General features: G+C 34.6%; 1 long non-coding RNA gene and 1 pseudogene across 1 annotated transcript; both read right to left on the reverse strand.

Moving 5' to 3' along the window:
• Nucleotides 1-3473: 3473 nt before the first annotated feature.
• LOC128242623 (uncharacterized) lies at nt 3474-7979 on the reverse strand. Its single transcript, XR_008262651.1, has 5 exons — nt 7903-7979; nt 7102-7266; nt 6091-6209; nt 5689-5764; nt 3474-5357 (listed from the first exon to the last, which is right to left on the reverse strand). It is a non-coding gene; the product is annotated as an uncharacterized LOC128242623 (long non-coding RNA).
• A 12748-nt stretch (nt 7980-20727) lies between these two features.
• Nucleotides 20728-27010, reverse strand: LOC128244253 (putative tyrosinase-like protein tyr-3; annotated as a pseudogene).
• Between the last annotated feature and the right edge of the window lie 853 nt (nt 27011-27863).

Here is a 27863-nt window from a genome sequence, read left to right on the forward strand (position 1 = left end):
ATGCGGAATTATCACGCCTCCTGTCAGCATTATAGCTTACCTTGTCACGAGCTATATGCGGAATTATCACGCCTCCTGTCAGCATCATAGCTTACCTTGTCATGAGCTATATGCGGAATTATCAAGCCTCCTGTCAGCATGATAGCTTACCTTGTCACGAGCTATATGCGGAATTATCACGCCTCCTGTCAGCATTATTGTTACCTTGTCATGAGCTATATGCGGAATTATCACGCCTCCTGTCAGCATTATAGCTTACCTTGTCATGAGCTATATTCGGAATTATCACGCCTCCTGTCAGCATTATAGCTTACCTTGTCATGAGCTATATGCGGAATTATCACGCCTCCTGTCAGCATTATAGCTTACCTTGTCATGAGCTATATGCGGAATTATCACGCCTCCTGTCAGCATCATAGCTTACCTTGTCATGAGCTATATGCGGAATTATCACGCCTACTGTCAGCATTATAGCTTACCTTGTCACGAGCTATATGCGGAATTATCACGCCTCCTGTCAGCATCATAGCTTACCTTGTCACGAGCTATATGCGGAATTATCACGCCTCATGTCAGCATTATAGCTTACCTTGTCATGAGCTATATGCGGAATTATCACGCCTCCTGTCAGCATTATAGTTACCTTGTCACGAGCTATATGCGGAAATATCACGCCTCCTGTCAGCATTATAGCTTACCTTGTCATGAGCTATATTCGGAATTATCACGCCTCCTGTCAGCATTATAGCTTACCTTGTCACGAGCTATATGCGGAATTATCACGCTTCCTGTCAGCATTATAACTTACTTTGTCATGCGCTATATTCGGAATTATCACGCCGCCTGTCAGTAGTACTTAAAGCAGCACTCTCACAGATTGACAGGTTTAAAACAAAATATTTCAGAATCACAATGCTTTCAATCGAGTAATACCTTGATACCTCAAACTATAAGTAATATTGTATAATTCTTTAAAGCTGCACTCTCACAGATTGAACGTTTTGACAACTTTTTTATTTTTTGTCTTGGAACGAGCCAATTTTTGCGAAAATCCATGAAAACCAGTCATATAAGACTGCTGACAAAAAAATAGATCGCAGATTTTTATATTTAAGTTAAAACATTGATGTTTTATGCATTTTTCTTAAACCGTTAGTAACGGTTTAAGCCATAAAACATTAATCTTCGAACGGAAATATGAAAATGTACGATCTGATTTTTTGTCAGCAATCTTATATCATTGGTTTGAAGATATCTACGCAAAAATGTGCTCTTTCTAAGACAAAAAAATAAAAAAAAGTTGTAAAAACGGTAAATCTGTGAGATTGCAGCTTTAAGCCATAACACATCACTTATAGAACGTAAATATAAACACCTGCGATCTGATTTGTGTCAGCTTTCTGATATCACTGGTTTCTAGACATTAATTCCCAAAAATGGCTCATTCAAAGACAACAAATAAAAAAGTTGTCAACACGATCAATCTCTGAGAGTGCAGCTTTAAAAGATACTGATGACTGGACAAGCAAGTTTCTATTTTAGACATGCTTTTCTATGCAAATGTAAAGAAAATGATGTTGTCTTTCAAGAAAGGTAGACAAAATTATTTTTATACGGTATATTAAAACTATCACTGAAAAATTTTAATGCTGTTTTTGTCACTCACAGACGAGATTTTTTTGTGGTCAAAACTAGTTTATTTCGGAAAAAAATAATTGAACTTGTTTGTATGGTCATATTAAACAAACACATACAAAGCTTCAGTGCAAATATGTACGGAATTATTTTTTACACTGTTCCATCTAATTATAGCATGGCGATCTTTAAAAATATTGCTTCGTTACAGTTTTCTTAGCTTTTGTTTTCATTCAATTATTCAGGCAACATATTCCGTGTGATTGGCTGGTGTGTGTGTGTGTGTGTGTGTGCGTGCGTGCGTGCGTGCGTGTGTGCGTGCGTGCGTGTTTGTGTGTGTGCGTGTGTGCGTGCGTGCGTAAGTGCGTGCGTGTGCGCGTGCGTGCTTGTGCGTGCGTGCGTGCGTGCGTTGATTTTCATGAATCATGAATATAATGTCCTTTTAAACTCCAAAAACTCTTATGAAAGTGAATATTAAACAAATTTGGTAACTAAAACAACAAAAACATTGGGCTTCGCTTAATCAAGTTTTAATGGACTTTAGATGTTTCGAGAAATGGGGTCGTGTAAGCAAGTTTGGGGGATTTTTTCCTGGACCTATTTGTTAGTACAGTAAGTAGCAGAAAAGTAAACTGCTGAAATCGTGCACACCGTGCAGAAAATGCTTAAAACTAACCGAATCATGTCTTAAAGTTGTTTTTATTGGAGTTTACTTGTTAAATGTATTGTTTACTAAAAGTTTGACTGGCTATAATAACTGTAACACACATTTTCAGTTGTTAAAACCAGTGCCTGAAATGTCACAGTTTAATAGCAATATAGAAGAAATCACATTGACAGAAACTGAATATACAGCGGAAACTCACTATGTCCAACTCTGTTATCTCGATGTTCTTGTTATGTCGAACTTTTTAAAACATTTTTAATACACTTTTGGTTTTTTTGGTTATCTCGAATGCTCGCTATCTCGAAGTCATTCTCGAGGACCCAACGGCTTTGAAATAGCGAGTTTTGACTGTATTGTGAACTAAGCGATAGTGTGGACATTGAACATAAGTATGATTTTGTAGTAATATAAAGTAATACGCAAACGTTATTTGCCAAACACTATGTTTAAAGACGAAATTCTAAGTTTGATGATACTTATAATGATGAACTCATTACAGACTTGGTGTTTTGCATGAATTATGCGCGTAAATATGTACTAATAACCTAACCTTATGAAAGTTTATGTTGTTAGTCATGATGCTAAGTTTGCAGTATCTAGCAGTTGATAAGTAGTCTACATGTATATATGCTCTCCCATAAGACTCCATGACGTTTTGTTATGTAGTATAAGATACATTGGGAACTTAAAGTTAACAACGTTATTTACGTCATCGTTGTTAAATTTCAAGTCAATATTGCTCTGTAAGTTTCACAGATACTCAGATGATTTGCAGTATTCCTACCAAGAGGTGAGACAACTGTTCAGCTGTCCTTGTTTAATTTGTTTAAATATATGAGCACATCATCAAATAGTTCACCTTTGAAAGTTAACAATTATGTCGTTAATCAGGTTGTTAATTTTAACGAAGTTCTGAACAATCGGGCCAATGTATGGTACAAAATAAATATTGTTTATTGAATATGTATGTATTTCTTGATATGTGGATGGGAATGGGAATATGATCATTCTGGCCCAAAATGACATTTTGAGATATTGTAACCTTTATGATGCCAAGTATTTCTAGAACAAAAATCCAAAGTTTCAAGTCAAAATTCACAAAAACTAAAAAAATATAGTACTTTTCGTAACACGGGTGTAGAAATCGAAATGAACAAAATGTATGGTCTAATGTGTTTATTTATAATGAAATATCCATGTCAGATAAGTATCATGTCAAGGACTATTTACATGTAACATATAAGTTTTAGCATAGAAACAATAAGCACTCATAGTTTGATTACAAAAGTTAACGAAAAGGTCATAACTGCATTTGGTTGCTATGGTAACTATTGATAATGCCATTTTCACTCATTTTCTTAATGTTTCTCAAAAAATAATGTTTTTAATAAAGTTGTGTTTTAAGTTATTGACATTTTTATGATACCAAGCAATTGCAGAAATAAAATCTGAAGTTGTAAGTCAAATATTAAAAATCAAAACAATGGATATGGAACATTTTGTAACAAAAGGCTTTAACACAATTTGAACGAAATTTTCGCTAAATCTGTTCTTATTTTGAATAAAGTATACAAGTCAAAATATTAAAATATAAAACTATCTTTACTAGTATCACATACACTACAAAAGGAAAATAACAAGTACACATTGCTAATGTCCATAATGATTAAGAAACTTACAACAAAGGTCAAAGCAAAATTCAGTTGCTATGGTTACTTATGAAAATGCTATTACCAATCATTTTTGAAAGTCCGCATATTTTTTTTTATTTATAAGTTATTGACATCTTTATGATACTAAGTTTTTACAGAAATTAACTCTAAAGTTTCACATTAAATTTCACAAAAGTTATAAAACATATGAAACATTATGAAACACAGGGATAAAAAAAACAATGTGAACAAAACTGTTCTTATTTTAAATATTATATATATGTCAAGATACCTGTTTAAATATATCACTTATCTTTACTAGTGTTACATAAACTTCAACATTAAAACAGCAAGTACACATTGCTAATGTCTATAATGACATAGAAATTGGCCACAAAGGTCAAAGCAAAAATCGGTTGCTATGGTTACTAATGAAAATGCTATTTCCAATCATTTTCAAAGTCTGCCACAAATAATGTGTTCTCAATATACAATGCGTTTTAAGTTATTGGCATGTAAATGATACCAAGTATCTAAGGTATAAAAACTAAAGTTTCTAGTCATTTTTGTACAAAGAAATCAAAAGATATGGACCATTCTGTTACACATTGGTAAGCCAGTTTGAAAACAATGTCCACTAAAAATGTTTTTATTTTAAATGCAGTGTCCATGCCGAAATACTAACTTAACTGTCTGTTATAGCTAACACATAAACTGATTCATAGACACAAAGAGTACACATTGTTCATTATATGTACAAAATGACATAAAAGAACTACATAAAACAACAGCCTGTTGCTATGGTTACATGTGATAATGCCATTTTTTACTCATTTCTTTCATATTTGCCACAAACATTTGATCTACAATCAACATTTCACCAACAAATGAGTAAACTTCGACTTTACACAGAGTTGGTTTAGGGCATACTACAGATCTTGATGACTCAGATCTAAAGAATGGACCAAAAGAATCTTGAAGGTACCATTGACGTGCAGCATCTAGGCACGGTGCGTGCTTTATTTCAGGCAAAACACCACATTCTGTACTCATCCTCAAAAGAATAACTTCCATTGCTGAGGAATCTACAAACTCATGCATACTAAACTTCTGGTTTATGTTTTGATACATAGAAATGGTGGTATTTGGTAATATTCTTTAGAGTTTTGAAATATGTATCTAGGAATGATTTCCAACTGTGAACTGTGATTGGCTGTTGAGGGTCATAAACTAAGTGTGGGATGTTGTGGCTTTTGAAGAGGTGAAAACAGTGTGGGAAATTTCTTGAAGATTCTCGGCATTACAACATCGCCACTTGACCTTCCAGTTGCCGAAGTGACAGTCAGGAGCAAATTTGGTGTGCCCAGCCAACATGGTGTTTAGTGTTACACTCTCATGCAGTCCTGAAAATTGTTGGAAGATCTGTTTAGTGTAAATAAAACTAATAAAATCTATATTCACAAAAAATATAACTAAGCAAATGATTTTAACTAGGGTATAATAAAGTTTTCAAGACATATAAATCTTACAATAATGGAGTGTTAACATATGTTTATTTAGTTAACATATTCCTCATATCAAATTACTGCCAACTACACTTTAACTTCATCCAGTTCTGCATCCTTTAAAATTAAAGCACCAATCGCAGATATCAATGATGTGATTGATTTCACAAGACAGTGCATTTGTCCTAAAAAATCAGACAAACAATTATTAACAGATAAGAAAACTTACCTGTCATTACACGTCACATGGCATACCAAAGCACAGCATTGTTCTTGTTTTGGCCGACAGCATTATCGAAATAAACCTGGAAAATTTAATACATTTTTTTTCTTTTTTAAGCTATATGCAGTACATGAAGAAAGCAATGTTATATTGATGGACACATTTCATAAGCCATGGTTGAATCCAAATATCCAATCGTTATCAATCATCGAATGTGAAATGGAAAAAACAATCTGAGTAAGAATGTGTTTCATGGTGTAATATATGTTAAGTTTCATCATCTTTTATATTCACTATTGATTCTCATAATCTCTTCTCAGCAATAAGGATACAGTTTGCATAAGCTGTTAGAACCTTTAATCCATTAAAAATTCTATAAATAATTTAAATGGGTGAAGCACTAAATACCACAGCATGTTTTTCACCGACACCATAGTGCTGAAAGTAGTAGTGGGCCAGGCTCACGACACTGTCACTTCCTTTCCCCGGCAATTCGGCCTCGTCCACCAGATAAAATGTCTACTTTCCTGTACAAATAAATATTAACTATTGTTAAAGGGACTATAAACAGTTGTTCTTTTTCTGTAACAAATCTCAGGACAATTATTTAATAAAATGTTTTACTCGTTGATATCATAATTGTAAAAAAAATACCAAAATGTAAATGTTCGATCCGGATTCGCCAAAATTGCAGTCCAATGTTGTATCTACTGTGCTACGAAGGCTAACTCTAAACCTTTGGAATATCTAAGCTATATACCTAACTTGGTAATATCAGGTGATAACATCGACAAGCCAATCACGCATACAAATGAATTCTACTAGGTATACATACCTAGTAATCTTTTTTAATGGTAAAATACGAAAAAAATGCAAATATATAATTGTAAACTATGTGGTTCTTCAGTTACATGAAGTTAGTTTCAATGCATTGTACTCATTGATACCAAGTTTATGTCAGTTTTCGACAATTTTCTTCTTTTTTTCACGCTATTTCACAATTTTCTTCTTTTTTTCACGCTATTTCATCACATGGTGTATAGCCCCTTTAATTGATTTCACAAATAATAATAAAATGGTACTGAAATAGTCAGCAAGAAGATAATGTAGACAACCCAAAATGACACTAACAGATAGCTGTATTACTTTTACAGATCTTTATTTCTAATTAAAATTCATTTTTAAAATCCAAGCTAAGATCAAGAGTGTTTAACTTGTTTACGTTGAATCTTTTAAAAGGATTTCTAAGTATGGCCAAGGTAAAAGTTTTTGAACAGGAATACAAAGCTGACAACATAAAAAATCTAACCTAAAAAATTAATTCTGACTTGGAAAGACAATTTTTACAGGTACATATCATTATTGTATAAGATCTGTCTTATTCTGTTACTCCATGTTTAATTCAGAGTGACATCTTACCATAAAAACATAGCTGAACCTTAGGCACACATGCGAAACACATGACACTTCTGTGGGGTGGCGAAATATATCGGCCCAACTTGTTGGCATGATGTGGATAGTGGACTTGCTGGGCAAAATCCCATGAGTAGTGGTAGTGCACATCTTGGCTACATCGTTCAGCACCTTCAAAGACAATAATGATAGCAAATAAAAAATCAAATAGTATTTTACTTTATGAAAACAGGTGATCCGAACCGTTATTCAGTAACATTCAAATGGTAGTAGTATGCACACTGCAGTTTGTTTACATTTTGAATCTCCTTGACAACTTCAGGTCTCAGAGTACCATCGTAATCATTTTACAAAGTAATAAATCATCGTTGAAATTAGTCTCAGAAACATCATGTCCACTATCAGACTCTTGTTCATTTCACAATCAAAATCATCATTATTTATCAAACATAAAATTGACCTTTCATCTGAATCTTTTATATTTTGACTTTGAGAAGACTGCACAAATTCATTTATAATAAAGATTGTCAAGTTAAAGTTGTTCATTTGCAAAATCTGGATGATCATTTTGAATATATTCTTTTTCATGAGGTACCGTCGAGGCCTGTGACAACGTTTAACATTTAACCTTGGCGATCATTATCGGTTGCTAACAACAAAACAATTCGCAGAATTCACTTCCGGGTTTTGACAATTACTTTGATTGCCATGTGAAAGTACTGTCAAATTACTTATCAAGCTTGTAGATTGTGTTATACTGATTAAAAATAATCATTAATGATTAAATAACATTTTATTTGTACTTACCACTTGTAATTCCACAATTTAAACCAAGAAACGTTGAAGTTTAACACCGGATGTTCCTCGTGATAAACCGGGAAACGGTGTTTCGGTTACTGCGCTGTTTGTCAAAATGTGAACAAATATTGGTTATAAACAACCATTTCACGATCAAGCATATTCTGATCAATGTTCTTTCGTTTCAAAAAAATAAAATAATACTGTTTTTATTTCAAAAATGCCTCACATTATCGACCAGAAATGTTTGCACCTTACCGTCATACAAACGTAGTTTCCAAAGTCCAAAAGCCGAACAGCTGACCAACTCTTATGGTAAATTAAACACACATTAAAAGGTAATGATCAACTAAATGTCAACGAATAGTGTTGCAGAGGGTTTATTGCTGAAATTGACGTGTTTTTTATGTTGACAACAAATAACTAAGTTTTAAGCTCGAAAATACCATGAAAAATCAAGGGGACAAGAGTGCGCGATTTTATTCTCGATTTTTCTCGTTATTCACGTTAGCGCCACAATGATCAAAATCGCGTTCCCATCCACATATGTATGACGTAACAATTATGACGTATGATGTATTTGTGATGTATATATGTATGACGTAACATGTATGACGTATGATGTATTTGAATCATGTTGATATGTATGACGTAACAATTATGACGTATGATGTATGTGTGATGTATATATGTATTATGCATATTTCATGTATGTTTTATGTCTGATTTATGCTTGATGTATGATGCTTTTGAATAAACTGTTACAGCTTTGATTTTTCTCGTTCTTTCATAAAGCATGAAGCTATGATAAGCATGCAAATAACATTTTTTGACTGAAATTTATTAAAGTTCCATAAGTGTGGACATGTAAAACTATGAGTTTATAAGAAATACTGCTCGAAACGGACGTGCCCCTTTAAGTAATTTTTCAACCATACTATTAAACCCAGATTTGTAAAAGAAACATGCTTAATGATTAAGAATAGGTGGGGTGAGCGTAGCAGTACAAATAGTGGGATATGAAATAGTAACGGCACAAAAACATCAACGAGTGATTGGGATTATGCACGAGCGCATGATTATGCCCCCATCACACTTGTCCACATTCCCACTCCGCCCTCCAAACGCAGTCTAAACTTGGTCAACGTAGTAGGAACGCATTAGACACCGATAAGGACGTGGTACGGTCTTAATGGACGTGATGGACGTGAGCGGACTTTGAACATGTTAAAAGAACGTAGTGCGGTCTTAATGGACGTGAAGGACGTGAGCGGACTTTGAACATGTTAAAAGAACGTAGTGTGGTTATCCTGGTCTTCGAATAGTGTGATAGAGGTATATGGGCGAGTGTACAATTTCAATCTCGAGGGTTGCGGGTGACGTAACTGTTTTGTACCATGTTTTCAAGGCCAAACGTTCAATAAATAGCGTGCAGTTTATGTGCGTGGTGTAGTAAACCTGTAAAATTCGGTTTTCAAAAAGCACACATCACCGTCATTGTGTATTTTTAACGAATGGATCTTTAAGGTTTAGCGCAACGCTTGAAGGGAGCACCCGAAGCACACCCAAAAACCATAATTTTAGGAAAGAATTGCAAGACTACCTAACGTCGATTCTACGAGGCATTGTGGATTTACAGACTGGACAAGTTTGTTTTTGTCTTCCGTCTATCTTAACCTTAAGCATTGCTTCAAACGGCAGTGATATCAGTTGGTAATCATTTGGGGAAGTTAAAGTGACTATTTCATGATTTGTAAAATGCCTTTAACGGATTTTATTTAACGAAATAAAGTGTGGAAAATCATTAGTGGTGTTAAAACTAAGATACTGACGACTTGAACGCTTCAGCAAATAATGATATATATGCTCAAATGTTATCTTTGAAGTCCATGATTTTAAAAAGCGAAAGTTACGCACTTCAGCAAAAGGAAGTAGCATAAGGCCACTCCTTTTTTATTTTTTGGTTTACAAGAATTTTTGGAAAAAATGTCCACTGGGTGGTCGAAAAAAAAAAAAAAAAAAAAGGAAAAAAGTCACAAAACATACTCTTAAAGGGTGAAAATCAGAAAACAACATAAACACAGTCAAAATTTATATCATTTACTTGTCATTTTAAATCCTTAAACTGCTATTAATGCATGTTTTAATACACTCAAAGTTTCAAAGTTCTTATTAAACACACAGTTTAAATCTTACATACTGTGCATATAAAACATCAATGATATTGACTATAAAACATGTTTACATGTATAAACTACACTTTTAATCAAAGATACATTGAATATCACTCAGCAAGACATTTGTTTAGCTTTAAGAGTATGCTAACGCAAAAGTGAATGCAGAACACTTAAAAACTTACCAATATTAAATTGAAAAAAGAGGAGGCGAATTTTATGCATTAAAATACACAAAAGTTGCGCTGTATTAAAACAATACATAACATTTTCTAAACATTGTTTAAGTTATTTTAATATTGGATTTTGTCAATAAAGTGAAATAATTACCAATTTTGTAAATAAGGAGGTAGCATTTTATAAAGACATTTGAGCTTTAATATTGCGAAAACAATTCCTGAAAAACTAAAAACCAAACTAGACCTAGATTTGAGTATATATAACCTATACCATGAGGGGTCCTAGTTGTGTGTAACCCGATCCATGCTAAGTCCGGATATTTTCGGACCGGGGTATTTACCATGGGATGTTCACCAAATCCATTTCAAATTCAAATCTTGCAGCAAATTACCACATCAGTACATAAAAAAACACATAGCAAAATATTAAATCTTGCATGTGACTTAACTTTATGTACCAATGATAGTAACAGAGAAGTCCATAATTATGTATAGGACATTTTCATCTTCTCCCAACTCCGCCATTTTGTGTAAACATGCGTTCACAGTGCATCTATCTATACTTCATGCTTGTTTATTTTTCATTTTAAAGAGTATTCCTTGGTTACAACAACAAATCTCATTTATAGTGAAATATCAAGTTCATTACAAATTGAAATGGACTTATTCAAAATAGTTTTCCGTGTTGTTTTATCTAAAGGTTTTGCACAAAACTCCTGGCATTGACACATGTGTTCAACTCTTTCATTGTGTTTACTCTACTATTAACCCAAACATGAATAAACATGTAATCTAAAATAAACACAAGCTTTACATTGACTCAATGACAAGTATTTCCAAACCATTTTGTGATTTAAAATCCATAAACACCACCGACCGAACTTGTGAATCTAGGTCACCGGTGTCAACTTAGAAAATTAACTTTCGATTTCACCATTCCCACTTAGTGCACTGTTATTTGATATTTAACCATAAAATGTTATAAAATGTTTTTCTCACACATAATTTACAGATATTTGTGTCTACTAATTCGATGGCAGCCGCTGACACTTTTATTTTTTATCTATAAACAACAATATTTTCATGACCTAAATTTGCGGGGAAAAACAACAATCACGTGACAGCTATTGTTGGTGTCGGCTGTTAAATTTGCCAATGTTTATTGCTATTGTTATTTTAACAGCTTCTGCATATTTTAATTAATTATTTCATACAAAGAATGACTGCTATCGTCAATTCCGCCATTGCCAACGGCGCTGCCATAACAGTTGACTGGCTCACATAATATCACTATAAATTGGCGAATACGGCTACGGAACAACAAACCAGTCAAAATCGACTGCATTCGTACTCTTACCGTTCGTTTTTCTTTCGTTTCGCACCAAAATCAATACGGTCGGGAAAATAATTTGGAAAAAAAAGTGAAATTCATTTTTTATTTTTTTTGTACTTAATGAAAAATAGACCCGCCGGTTTTGTAAACCAATTTATATAAAAGTAGTGGCCTAATTGGTTGATGGACATTAATACGTGATGCTACCAATGTATCTAATAATGTATCCGTCAGCTTATGTATGAGTCCTTATGGGCGAGTTAATATGTTACCAGGGTCCGACGTATTACAGAAGAATCTTAAGAAATGTTCAACATATTTTAACTTAAGTGTACAATTTTGATTGTTATATTTCTTGAAAGAAATAATGATTAGAAATGGATCTTTTATTTTCAAAAATCTTGTGTGTCCATATTTCAGTTGCAGAAACTAGACTAAGCATAACATTTTCTACCTGTGATTTAAAACAGTAACAGTGTGTGTATACCACGTGATAAATTGCGTCATATATGCTACGTCGGAAGGGAACATTTTGCTTAAAATGAAGACACCTTTTTAAATAAAACAAAGGGCAGTCTATGCCGCCTAAAGAGCCCCGCATTCCTTTTATTACCGAAGTTTGATAAGGTGAGCAGTTTCATCGAACACCGCCACAAACCTGTTTCCAAAATAATGTGTTGACAGTGCTCTGACGGCCATATTGGGAAAAGGTTTGTCGAAGAGTTTGAAAAAAAACCTTAACTTTCAATCAAACTCTGGTTAAAAGTCCGGAGGCGGGGCTCCAAAAGCGGCGTAGATTGTTTTAATAAATATTGACCAATTACCAACGAACATTTCGGCTAATTTGACCAAACTGCTGTGGCATGACCTTAAATGCTGCACCCTCACAGATTGACCGTTTTGACAATATTTATTTTTATTGTTTGTCTTTGAATGAGCAAATTTTTGCCGATAAACTCATTTTTCTTAAAAAGTAAGTAACGTTCTAAGCCATACAATATCAATTTTCGAACGTAACTAATTATGAAAAAACTGCGAAATGATTTTTTTGTCAGCCGTCTTATAACACTGGTTTCCAGACATTCATGAAAATGAAATTTGACTCAGTCCAAGACAGAAATAAAAAAATAATGTCAGAACGGTCTATCTGTGAGAGTGCAGCTTTAAACAATGGTATTTCATGTCATATTCAAAACCTATAAGCCATCTTTATGATACTTTAATTTCTTACTATAATCATGAATCTAAAATGTTAACGCCAGAATGTTATAATTTCACATTCGTAATGTGTATCTGTTATGATATCCCCTTGCAATTGTTATAATAATTATTATAAAATAATCGTTTTATAAACGTTAAAGATGCACTTTTACTCCTAAATAAGATTAACCAAAATTTATAATACTGTTTTAATATTTCCAAAAGGATAAATCTATGTCGAAAACAATGTTCTTATGAGGGATACCGAGTTTAATTTGGAAAAAAATGAGCATAAAACACGGGTTTTCTATCTTATGAGACTATATTAGACCACAGTAAATCTTTCAGCATTCACCAATCAATTACTATTTTTGCGCTTTCTGCTATCAAATACACGGTTACAATCTTGTTATCGGTAATTAATAATATCCATAAGTATTTTATTTAGTAAGCAGTTAAAGGTTTATCAGTCAAAATTGATGTTTGTTTTACATGTGTTTGTATTGATTTTGAATAAAAGTGTCACTTTAATGCAATTGAGTTTGTTGTTGTTGTTTTTGTTGGTGGTGGCAGTTGTATTGGTGGTAGTGATGGTAAGTTCAACACATTCAACGGCCTTTAGCGTCGACTTAAGCAGTTTTATATTTCCAAGAAACACCATCCTTTTAATTCCTATAAGTTTAAATATATCCAAAATATTTATTAATCATGCTTGCCAAAGGCAAAAATGTTCATTCACATCATGAATGGTTGATTCAACACTCTCAATGGACGTCTAGACTTGATTTGAATGGTATTCAATTTCCTAGAAAAACCTGTTTTTGTGTAAATGAAGTTTGAATACGAGAATAACTAAAAATGCCCGAGGCAGCAATGTTAAAACGGTGACCAAAAGACATATCCATAGGTGCTAGAATCATTCAGAGCTGGTGCAAACATGTTTAAGGATATACTCATGATTATAAGAAAGGATAATCAAAGCGCGAGGCGCTGAAAGACTATCTGCGGGGAAATATGTGAGAGCTGCAAATTTTATTTGAACTATGGGAATGGGTGAAGGGCACATTGATAAAAGTGAAAAATGTGCCGAGGGCCAAGAGCGCTTTTGCCCACACTGGGCGAGGAAACAACAACATCTTTACCTATTTTATGGCGTCTTGCCTCATTTTGTTTATGTAAATGTCACTTCAATCGTCGTAAACCCCCCTCCCCATGTTTTTAATGTGCCAATGCATGCTTAAGATTTTTCGTTGCCTTTATTAGATATCATACGATAGGAAAATACAATACATCATATATTATTTCCTTTAATGAACATACACGTTTTGTTTAAGGAAAATCATTTTTTGTACAAACAACTTCAGCAATAATTCAATTCAAGATGCACAGCTTATCACTTAAGTCGACGTATCCCCATGTATTGAAAGATACAATCAGTGGCGTAGCCAGACTTTACCGAATGTTACACACTAAAGGGGGAGGGTGTGGGATGGGGAATATCCCTGTAGCCGGTTGGGGGTTCGGGGGGGGGGGGGGGGGGTCTACCGAGTGGAAAACAATGGAAAATGGAAAGAACATGTTGAGCTCTGAGGTGTATTTGGAGGGATTAATAGGTTCGAGGCCGCCGACTTTGTTGTTACCAAGTGATTGATTTCAGCTCAGAAAGCTATCTATCACAGGGAAGCAACGTTTTCTTTGGCTGCTCTTCCTTTTATTCTGATATCAATTTTTAGCTTAGCCCTCGACCTTTCATTTTTCAAATTAATCTTACGCACATGCGTAAATGCGTAACGCTGGCTACGCCCCTGACAATGCATGCCCCTTTCAACCGCTTCTAAAGATTTTCAGTGCTTTGATTATATATCATACGTTATGCAAGTTTTAAAAACATACACGTTTTAACTGTTTAAGGAAAATGATTTTATTTTTACGAATAACTTTAGCAATAACTTCTATCCGATTGAAAATGCAGAGCTTATCAGATGGTCGTTTTCCCGCGGTGAGGGCAAACATGTGGTCAGTTAATGTATGTAGAAACTATTTTTAGAAAATCAGTCAGTTAATGTAGTTGAAACAATTTCTAGATTATCGGAAATTGTCTGTTCTAAAAATGGGAATATGATTGTGCCTTTTCAAGTATTATTGATAAATAAATGTTATTTATGTTTTATGTAAGTATCTGTGTAGAAATAATACTAGTGCTGTTATGAACGCTTCGCACTCTTTGTGTGTTTTACAGGTTACATCCGAACTACTTTGCTCCATCAAAAGTATGCATAACTCACTGTCGTATCAGGGAATGTGTGTTAGAATAAATTGAAAGGCTAATGTCTTGAAAGGCTAATGTCTTTCTGTGTCAAAGCAAAAGAGTCGGCCCATTTACTGTCAAACACTAAGTATTGTACAGTTGACAATCAAGTTGTTGGTTCTGGTGCGCATCCAGGGTTCTATACGCTTTGTTCTTTTACTGGCGAACCATGTTTTATCATAACAAAACGCATGTTTTCCATACATTGTGAACCAATCTATGATTTTGACTCCTCGATGATTGTTCAGCATATGTCGTTGTGAAATTTGTAAGAACCACAGGATGCAACACAACAGATTTGAAATCTAGTCGACATCCTGGTCACTGTAACCATACTGTGGTTGCACTACAATTAATTAATGTTATTCTCATCGTTCAGTATTTTGATTGGACTGTAAACATAACTGGCAAATGTGTTGAATGGAATAACTAAGGCGTGTTTAAGAATAAGGATACTAATTATATTGAAAACGAACCCATGACACTGAACATTGAAACTTCAATTTTGGGAATAACCAGATTGGAGAATTTTATCTTTGATGGCCATAAATTGTGCATGTATATATTTAAGACTATTCTTTATCTAGAACAATGCACGTCTGTTTAATAGCATTTTTTTGTGTTGAAACTCATTTAACTCGTGACTTAAATTTTTAATATTAATATAAAGAACAATTCTGATGCACGAACGGTTGCAATTTGACAGTTTCTATATGCCTATTGTTAGTTCCGACTTCAATTACTTCAATTTCCTTTTTTTCAGAATGCTGATTTTCCATCAACATGCTTTCGCAAAGGACAGACGTTGGCTTCTTTGACATTTACTTTAGAATTGATAACTTACTAAGAGAACTATGATTTATATTGAATTGTGTCGTCTTGTCTTTACAAATTTACATGAATAAATTTCGATTATGAAATGATACCCAGCCTCTAAAAAAACGACATAGCCACACCCCTAATTTCAGTGCGTTGCATCAATGGCATATCAATTAAATCTTACATATTTTATAGTCCTAGATCCGACCCTTCTAAAGTTATAGTGCTAACTTAATGTTAAAATATGGTTAGCTTCGATTGACTTTAAGACCTAATAAGACGAACGATTTACTAGTCAATGCAATGACCTCTAAAGTGTCAATGCCAACAGTTAAACGGTTTCTTGTCCTAAAGGGCAAGCACTTGGTGAACCTTTTTCGTCCCCGAGTCACTTGTCACTTGATCAAGAATTCAAGAGGAGCCCGTGCTCTATTCAAGACCAACTTAACGAATAGGTCCTAGGTCAAATCGTTCTGGACAAGATTCGTCCACCAACCGACCGACCGACTGTTAGACAAAAACACATTTGCAAACATACTAAAATACTATGGAAAGGGGGTATACTGTATCATAATGTTAATACTAGCTTAAGTATGAGGTTCATAAGTGAATGGCCATTTATACGAAATAGCCCACCTGCCACCATATGTACCAGTCCTTCAGGGGAGATTCATTACCCCCCATTTTATTCAACATTATTATCATTAAAATGCGGTTTTACACAAACATCGCATATGTACCACCATATAAACCATCTCAGGCTTAAAACATGAGAATAAAGTGATAAAGGTGTGAAGTAACCAATTTCCAATTGTAAAACTTCAAAATTACTAATCTAAACAAAAAAGGGCGAGCAATATGATCCAATGATAAGCAATCGAGTAATAACATCCCACGATAGTTATGATTCCTAACAAGGCTACAATTGTAACATTAAAGCTACCCGATGTACAATTAATTGCATTTTTATATATGCAATTTATCGACGAGGTTGGAAATTGATTAGACATGATAAACAAATAGCATATCGATGTGCTTATTTATAATACAATATAAAATTGCAGTAGATGTAGAGAGAGAGAGAGAGAGAGAGAGAGAGAGAGAGAGAGAGACTGTGTTTGGAAGAGGGCCGTTTAGTTGCATTTCGATATTCAAACATAAGCAAAAACAAATTAATGTCAACTAAAAAGTGATTATCTTTACAGAAATGTTGCCTATTACCAGTACATATACCATTATAATTGCGAAGGCTTGCCCGACAAGAGCCCATATGGCCCTTGACGTAGCTTACCAGCAATACATATATACACTCGTTTCTATCAAAACAAAGAGTAGAAGAAACAAGAGCTGTCACAGTATGTGACGAATGCCCCCGAATGTGACATTGACCTACGAACAAGGTCAGTACATGAACAGTTGATCTTGCCTTTACGTGTCAAATACATATGGCAAGTTATTTTAAATTGCCTCTGAACATAAAAAATACCACCCATACTTGACAACCTACACTGTTATGTCCTTATATTCAGAATTCCCTTGTGAATAAACACTTTATCTTTCACCTTAGAGGAAGGGACATGGGTCTTGCACAAGACACGTCGTCTTTGTATGTGGAACACATGTAGCAAGTGATTTTAAAATCTGTCCATACAAGGGAAAGTTACAGCCCGGACACGACAACCTATACTCTATGTCCTTATATGCAGCACTCCATTGTGAATAAACACTAAGTGTGACCTTGACCTTTGAGGTAGGGACACGAGTCTTGCACGCCACACGTCGTCTTGGTATGTGGAACACATGTGGCAAGTTATTTTAAAATCTGTCCATACAAGGGAAAGTTACAGAGCCGGACGGACAGACGGACGGACGGACGGACGGACGGACGGTGCGATTTTAATATGCCCACCTTCGGGGGCATAAAAAAACAAACTAAAAAGCTAATATGTTTTTCCATGCTTTCGAAAACGGGCAGGCAAATTGCTTACGATAACAGCAAAATTCAAAATAAGAAGTCGAAAACGTAGAAGAAAGATATAACATAATGCATGTAAATAGCAAGTTAATTGCCTTTAATATAGCATGCGGTATTATTATAATAAGCGAAAGAAACGATCTTACTGTGAGGTTGTGGCATAACCCATGTTCTCAGATAATTAGGTACAATTAAATAAGAGAAATACATACACACACGTCAAGGTTGTCATTATATAGTAAATATATATAAGTTGTTTTGAATCATCATGTAGATTATATTTATGTCATATGAAATGAAGATCAAACGCAGCGTAGATATATGTTGCCTGCTGATCGACCCATAACGATTGGATCATACTTCATATAAAGCCCCACCCTATCGTTCAAAATAAGCGGTGTAGAGTGCGCCTCTGTATAAATGACACGTACTTGTATCACTATTTATGACGTTGACATTAATTTCTTTGATGTTCGCAGAATACTTATTATGATTAGTGAGCGTTTAGAATAATACAATGTAAAATGCAGGTGAAGCCAAACGTTCAGGAACACCCTTTTCTAAGGCAAGGCTTAGGCACAACACACACTTAAACGAGGGATACACACAAAATAAACAAAATAAACCGACAGACAAACCATATCTAATAATCGAGACGAAATGGGATATAATCTTTTGAATTTCCAGTATGATAACTTCGGTAAATCAGTAGTCATTCCTTATTGATTTCAGTATATAACTGTTTATAAACTGACATAATGTGAACGTAGAATCAGTACTTACAAGCATGTTCCTTCTATAACTAGATGACACAAGCCGTAGAAATTACGGGTGAAACACTGACTAGTTGGCTTCAACAAAGTTTATTCATAATTTGCATCAGCACTCAGGGTTAGTCCCGCCTTTGAAAACAATTCCTAAATTGTTAACATACACAGGTAGTATTGACAACACACATCTAGCGTGACACTTTGACTCATGTTACTCTTCTTTTTCGCTTAAATGATGTTCTTGGGTTGGTATTCAATAATTTGTTTTAAAACATATTTGTGGTTACGTATATAAATATTGGACGGTGTAACGTATTTTAATTTACCTACAGTCCATTATTTTAAATACTAGACAATCAGCTGAATCAACGTTACACAATACAGCAATCTACAAAGAGTAAAAACGAAACAATGGATGGTGTTACAGATATGTTTTAAATATCGTGATACGAAACGAATGGGTTGCAGGAGCAATATTTAGAGTTTAGTTTTGATGAAAAATTCTTACCAATTGTAAATTACAATTGATGATAAACAAGTGCGCCCGTTTCGTAGAATTAAACATGATGTTTAAACAATATTTGTGTATTTGAAATAAACACCCACCAAAACTGTATTTGTAGCTTTATTTAGCCCAACGCTTGGGTTATATGGGAATATCTTTTTTGAAATATTCTGCTCGTATATGGTGAATAATAGCGTTCATCTCTGATCCGCAAGCTGTTTTCTTTTTGGTACATGAAAAAGGAATGAAAACAATATAGGTACATTGCTTTAGCGCACATGTAAGATAAAACATAACATGCAAAATTATACTCTCTCTGTTTTGTTATATTAAACACTATTTTGTAATACTACACATTAGATCCAGATTCATTTAGTTGTTACGCGTTACTATTATTTGTTCATTTTAACAGGGTAAAAATAATGTCGTAAAATGTTGGTATTCCAAATTCCAACTTAATTAGCATTTGCTTTATTGTGAAATCAGTTACCGATTTATTACCATTATATAAAAACTTTCAGTATGAAAAAAGGAAAACAAACACTTTAAGGACATTTCCTTCATGTTAATAATAATAATAATAATATTAATAATAAAAAATAATAATGATAATTTTATTTAACTGTAAATACATTATCAAATTATTGATGATGAAATAATTTGAACATACTGTATACATATGTTATATTTGCGTCATATCTTTAAATACGTTTTCAAATTGATTTATTTGTTGATGCAACAGACAGATATTCCAATTCATGATTTGGTTTTAAATCAGACGCAATCTAAATAGAGATTCCGTTTAAATTTTTATTGTGATAGCAATTATTACTGACATCGGTAAAACATTTTTGTATAACTTGACCTTTAATAATACAATGATATTTTGTTAGCCATGTTTTCTTTCGGTCAGTGTTCAATAAGCTAGCAAAGGGGCCATGGCATACACGAACCCAAAGCTGTTTTTACGTGTGTTTAGTAAACGTCAGAAAACAAACAACGGCAACATAACGTGCCGCGGACTGTCTTTTTTCTGATATGATGGACAGTTTTCAGCATTTCATTGTTATTTAAAATGTACTGTATAAGTCCATTATTAAAACAACCCAGTCCGATCAGCTGCGTCGTTCTTAGATCAAACTAAGACCAATGATGAATATTTACCATAGAGTCGGCGTTGGCATATTGTTTACTTTTTAGACCAGCGTTCTTTTATTTACGTATTGTGCTTGTTAACTAAAACAACTTTAATAAATATATTTGATGACATCAGTTTTCACACATTCTTGATTTTTTTGTTTGTCAAAGTCAATGTAACCATTGAAAAATTCCTCATTAACCATTTTATTACGTTTTCGTAAATCCACATGCATTTGCATTTTTATTCCAACATCGTAATAAGTGTTACAATGTTTTCAATTCGATGTAGCGCTTATATCGTAATCGTCTTTTATAATAGTATTTATCTGAACGACTAATAACAAATAAAATTAGATTGGAAATAACCTATAATAGTATAGAGTTGATAATCAAATGTCTAAAGACAATGCAACTGAAATGTCTACTTTATCCTAACCGTATGGAATTTTATTTTGCGGCCTCGGACGACGAATGATTGTCACAGGACGAGGGCGACGAGTCGTTGTCAAAGCTGTTTGGTGATTCCCGTATCTATTAGTAATCTTGCGACCCTTTACGACGGCCTTCAATAAGTCATATGTGCACTTCTCAAGGTTCCGACAATTGTTACTCTCTTCCTGATTTGCGTGGAATATTATCTGTTCGCTCTCAACAGGCAAAGCGTTGGCATATTGTAAATTCTCTTGCACGATTTTGTCGACCTTCTTTATCGATTCCGGAAGTTTGTACTCTTCGTCTCGTGCCAAAGCTTCAATCATCTCCTCGTCCGATGTGGGCGGGGGAGGATTAACGCAAGTAACTCCGTATGCATTTTTCGTACACTCGCCAGAATAAGGAATAACCCCGTCTGCAAGCATATCGTCATGACTGATTTCCCGTTGTTTACGCCTTCCACTTCCCCCTAAGTCTTTTCCGATGTCAAACCTCATTTCCGACACGCACAGATTGATATCTTCATCACAGAATAGATCAGGACTTCCGCCGCAATTGTTAGAGCAACTCGGTGAATCCTCATAATCGAACCAATTGTCCGTCCAAAAGAAAACGCATTCCTATCATCCTCTCTTCCTTGTTATGCTCCGGCTTATTATCGTTATCTGGCGGGTAATCAGACGCTGGATCTATCCCGCAAATATCCCTCTGCCGCTGCCTATATATTTCCTATTGGTAGTCAATGAAGGCATGGTGCATATAGAAGATAGGGTCGGAAGCTGCCATGCTACGTGCCATAGTGCCACCTATCCATCTGTGTACGCTATTGTGAGAGCCCTCCCACCGTCCGTTGAAGTCCTGAAGGTTGAGAGTGATAGAGTGGTAATCGTTATTGATAACTTTACATTGTATATGAAATAACTCCAGATGCTTTTCCGAGCTTCAGGTTCTGCCAACAACACACTCTACTAATACTTGGCAGTAGTTCGAAATCGGGACTGCCCGATAAGAGAACACATCATTTGTTTAACATTTATTTCGTTCGAGATGTCCATGTCTTTTCGGCTACATGCACCATTGGCTTTAGCTTTAAATCGACTCAGAAACTCGAGTATTTAAAAGTAACACAAATATATCATTTCATTTCTTTGGGTGAAAAGATTTGTACCTAATAGCGAAACCTATTATTAATAGGATATACAGCAATTTTTACACTCAATTATTACGAATTTGGCAGTACAATTAAGACTAACACTTTTTGCGTCTTATTTATAATATCCATTACAATATATATCCGTACTAATGCTAAGGGACTACACTAGTTGGTAACACCTACCGGAAGTCGTCATAATGTGATAATAAACCCTTTCCATGAAGGCGGATTAGGGAACTCATGCAACGGGCTCGCATCAACTGATATTCCGAGAAAATAAACTACAATATTCACGGTAGAAGTGACTGCATTTTTGTACACACTTACCTACAGTAAACCAAATCCTATGAGAAATTCGCTAATTGAGTGTTGGAAACGAGATTCTCCTCCAAGGGCTATGCCTCGCCTCAGTCAGCTTTGACGAGCCTCTAAGATACGATATATATATACAAAAACAATCCTTTATATTTATATTTTGTAGACCCTTACCGCTAGTCGACAGAATCCCATGAGATAGTCAATTCTGGATTGGCGGATAAGAGAACCAACGCCTCGGGCTATATCTCGCCTTAGTGGGGTTTCCCGAGCTTCCCAGCCAGCAAATGGTCCGCTGTCGACTACGCCTGACCCAGTTCCTGTAAACAAAAACATAGTACCAACCAGGAAGATGCTTATATAATCTGACAGTTATCATTAACGTTCAAATATCTTTCCTGGTGTGTATTAAGTCCATAGTACATACGCAAACAGCAACGGCATATCAGGAATTTAGCCGTTTGATCATATTTCCTGTGGCATTTCACTTTGAATTAGATTATATTTGGGTATTTTGATTTTTATGACAAAATGTCATTTTTGGAATTAATGTTACCAAAAGACACATGGACATATTTCCATTCAACATTCATTTTACATCTTCTAAAAGCATGAAGAAATGTGAAAAGTAAGAATACAGAAGTCTGAATAGGAGAAAATATTAATGACAGCAATATTGAAAACTGTCAACGCTTTGCTAGCATAACCATTTTAAGAGGTATTTTATGTCCAAGAATAACTAGATCTGTCACACCGATGATGCCAATGATTCTTAATCTAACCCAAATGATCGTCGTCCCACATAATTGAGAATCCAGAACCAGCAGGCATGTTGCCATCCAATGAACTATCCCAATAGGGTAGGAACACTCGGTCATCTACACGTCGTAATGCCTCCTCAAAACTAAAAGAAGAGTGCATTTTTAATTTCACATTGTCTATCCATATTTATCATTTGTCTGTAGTATAAACGGCAGTTCTGGTTAACCCTATCAGGGTTAAAACAATTGTATATTACAGATTGCACAGAAACTGTTGCAATACTTACAGCGCAAGAAATGCTCGGTGCCAGGGAAGGAATGCGTTTCCTCCGTGTGCACCCCCTCTTTTCATTGCCATTCGATGTACCAAGGCAAAGCAGAGCATCGTCTGATCCTGAAACGTAAAACCAACGCTATCATCTTGCAATACATCCCAGAGAGAGAGAGAGAGAGAGAGAGAGAGAGAGAGAGATCCAATGAAGGCACAAAATGAACCAAATATATCTCAACTAGACACCTTTTTGTCAGCAAAGGTAGGTGCAACACTCTCCCTTATACCAGTTTAAGCGGACATTTTCGCTTGTCGTTCATATAACTGTAGAGGAAGTGTAGGACGACCTTTAATTAACTTAAAAAAGTGCTATATTTTAGTAAGGCAGGTACTGTTGTTTTTCATTTCTAAGTGGCCCTATAGAAAGGCGATTCAGGGAATATATGTTTTTTTTTACCATGTTCTTGTTATTAAATGCAAACAATATAGGTTGAAGCAAAACAAACTGTATAATTTAGGTACAGATAAAAAATATACACGTTTATAAATGTTTTTTTATTAATAGCTACGTGGCCACAAAGTTACAAAAGCGCCAAAATATCGCTAATATTTTTTTATATGTACCTTAATCGAATGTTTTACTTTGTTTTTACATTAAATTCAAATGAGTAAAACATGATAATGCATTAAAATTTAAAACAAAAATGTTTGCATCAACCTTTTTTGCGCCTTTGAAGTCATAATTAGTATATTTGGGAAATTTAGTAGTTAATTTACTTGATACAGCTGATTTAAGGCGTTATGGAACCGTGTCCTTTCATCTGCAGAGAGCGTGCGGTACTCCCGTCGCGTTCGGAAACCTGTGCGAGGGGACGTGATATTGCGCGGTGCAATTCGTATAATTTGCCGAATGCTGCGCTGTTGCCTGGCAACGATATTGTCGTCATCTTCTTCAGATTCCTGCAAAGGATACTGAACCACAGGTGATCGTCACATAGCTTGATCACTAAAATATGGCTTTTTCAGTCCTTTGATGTTGTTTAAAAATAAATAAAAATAATGTTGCCCTTCAGTCCATTGATATTATTAACAAAAAAATAATTAAATTGATAAAATGATATTTCATTTTTTTTTTATAATGACTAAGCTAGGTGACAATCACCTGTGTAATGAACGCTTTATTTTCAGATAAAGTCCGACAATATAAGCGACTTATCAATCTTATCCCATGATATGTGCCCAAAATAAGGTTGGATCTTTATTCTATTGACGTAAGATATTTAATGATAAAAGAGTCATTTACACATATATTTTGTACGAAGTTAAACATTCTAACTTAGCTAGAAAATATTAAGTAAGTACAAGTGATTTCAGTGGATCAATTTCTATTGTAAGATTTAAAATCTTAATTAATTATAATACCTTATTATAAATAGTCAGCGAAGGTTAACAATTTGATAGCTTTTTGATAGCAATTTGATAGCTATTTTGGGGAGGGAATACTTAAAGCTGCACTCTCACAGATTGATTGTTTTGACAACATTTGTCTTTGAATGAGCCCATATTTGCGTAAATGTCTGGAAACAAGTGAAGACTGCTGACACGAGCATATCGCTTTTTTCATATTAACGTTTGAAAATTGACGTATTATGGCTGAAAGCGTTACCAACGCTTTAAGGAAAATGAAATCTTCAGCAATTTAGAAAACAATTGAGGTCTATTCTATTGCGTGTTATCTTTTATGACTGATTTGAAGGCACTGATGCCAAAATGAGATGATTCTGAGACAAAAAAAATGTCGATTTGTGAGAGTGCAGCTTTAATATAATTTATATAATTGTAAACCTGAAGTAGCTCTGCGTCTTCAAAGTCCTCCGAAAAGTCGTCGCTAAACAGATCATTCTTATACTGCCAGAGGACGACCCGGAGACACCATATCCGTGCGTTCTGTAGAGGTACGTACGCTGTGTTGATGTCAGTCAGGCAATCGTCGTAGCTGTAGTGGACCTTTACGCCGACTATAGTCGATGACATACCGCCTTCACCGTCGTCGTAGCCATTAAATACGTCGACTTAAACACAAATGGATGGTTGTAATCCGCAGCTGTAAGAAAGCAGTATGCAAACTATAGTTGCCGTCGAATCGATTAGTGGTAGTCAATAAAAGCAACAAGATAGGAATTTAGGCAATTTACACTTCCTAATAAATTAATTTTTAGTCAAATAATATTCTCTGATGAGGTTACTAATTTAATAGGTCGTTAATGTATTAACATAGCAAGAAGTGTATAAAGCTTAATGATGGTGAAGACAACAATAAAAGGAATTTTTATATAGGCAACATTCGGAATCGAACTATTTCGTTATCGTTTTGGTTAATATGTATTGAGCAATATATTTTTTTAAAAAGGGAATGCACTTATGTTCATGTTTATCTTAATACATTCGTATGCTTCGTCTTTTATTTCAACTTCGTTCAAAATGCGCTCAGGTAATTCGTTAGCACAGCGGAACACTGTACTTTGAGCCAACTAAATTAAGTCACGTTCCGTTCAACATTCGCATTACTAATGAGATCATTTTGGTTTAAAAAGTAAAATATTCCTTATTGCATTTTGCTTAAGGTTGATGTTCAAGGTTTGATTTCAAAAGGCTGTAATTTACACTGATGTCGGCTATATAATTTAAAATGTAAACCCCACACAGCTGTAACTACTCTTTACCGCACAGTAATCACTTCCACCATGCATGTCATGTCAATATGTTCAAAAACTCGTGACGACATTTCTTTTGTTTGAAATATATATATATATATATATATATGCTTTCCGGTGAATAATAGAGATTTATTAGTGGAATACAAATTATTTTTCACTGTTTCAAACATTGAAGTAACATTTTGATATATTTCACAGTTTCGAAATTTTAGCCCGCTTTAATACCAAGCCAAAAGTAAGCGCGCACAAGGCTGGGACTCTATTTCAACTTTGTCATTTCCGAAATGACGTTACGTTCGCATACATTTCTGCGCACCTTTCTGAAAAACTACAATTAAATGTCGTTTTATATCCTGTTAGGCACATACTAAAAATATTTTTTTTATACTCTCAGTGTAAGATCGCATAATATTTCACCGAGTGGGCGCCAAAAGCTTTACCTTAAGAGTTGCGAATTTGTAAGCATAAACGGCCGGTCGGTAAAATCTAAAAGGCACAATATAGATTATTTTTATGCAATATCATGTTTAACTCATTTGACTTAATGATAAAAAATATATAAAAATAATATGATTTTGGTTTAGATAAAAGATATTTATAAATGTTTAATTAAAATTAAAAGCTACGTGGCCACAAATTCCCAGTTTTATAAGCGCCAAACAACTTGCTTATATATTTTTTTTATCTTGACCAGAATCATATTTCTTTTTGTTTGGTTTGGTTGTCAGTGTTTTAAAACACTAAACTGTCAATCAAACTCTTGTAAGAGACCGAAGGCGGGCCTCTGTAAGCGGCGTATTCTGCGCTATGTTTCCTCTAAATTGGTGAAGAAAAAGTAAAGTTATCTAAGTTTAAATCCTTCATTCAAAGCAAAATATTGCCTTCCGACGTAGCATTTATGACGCAATTTATCACGTGGTAAACACACACTGGGTCATAGCACTTGTTACGAGTAAAGAAGCAAATACAAAGTGCCCTCACACATATTTAAAGACCGAATACACTAGTTCTTACTGTCAATGTCCGGCTGTCCTTTTCCTGACCCAGTGGTAACATTTGCTAACAGGTCTGTACATTTATCCTTATCTTCGAATAACTCACTGACCTGAAATGATAATCACATCGAACTGTAACATATTAAATTGACTAGATTATGGCTAAGACAATGATACTAACGAAATTAGTAAATAGTTGTGTATAGCCATTTACATGTTCATAGAGGATACGTGGTTGTTTTAGTGTAATATCGTAATATATTTCACCGAGTGTGCACCAAAAGTTATATTTATCAGGAGTGGCGTGACTTTTGTTGTTCACAAGGTGAAATATATTGTGATCTTACTCTGAATGAAGCATTTTTTTATTTATGCCTTAATTTATCCGAAAAACGCGCAAACAGTGATCACAATGCCGGAAATGACGTCTTTCATTTTGTGCCCCAGCGCTGTGCGCGCTGGTGTTCTTTTGGATAGTAGAACGGGCTTATAAAAACAGTAAAAACCATATTTCATTTCACTGATAAATCTCTATTAACCACCGGAAAGCATATTGTTAAAATCCTTTTTCTTAAACAGTATACAGTAGAGGTGTTGTTAAAGCCGTGTTTTCGTTGTAGTTGGGGTCGGCGTCGTGCAATCTTTTTTTAAACTTGGCCATAAATAAAACAACTGTTCAAGATCATTTAATTATACTTGGTCAACAAGATGCCCGAGACGAAATGCAAAGACACATCAAGGCCAACAACTCTGTAGTTTATAGTTGGCGTGCTATGCCCCTGGTTCGGCTGACAGACTAAACAGACGAGCGTTGGCGTTAGTTCCGCAGCATACCTGTTAAGGTGTACTACACTAGCTACACACACCTGCTATTTAAAAGAACTTCAAAGATCATTCACTGTTGGTTTAGTTTTGTTTTATTC

The sequence above is a fragment of the Mya arenaria genome, chromosome 8 (assembly GCF_026914265.1).
Source record: "Mya arenaria isolate MELC-2E11 chromosome 8, ASM2691426v1".
NCBI classification, from domain to species: Eukaryota; Metazoa; Mollusca; class Bivalvia; order Myida; family Myidae; genus Mya; species Mya arenaria.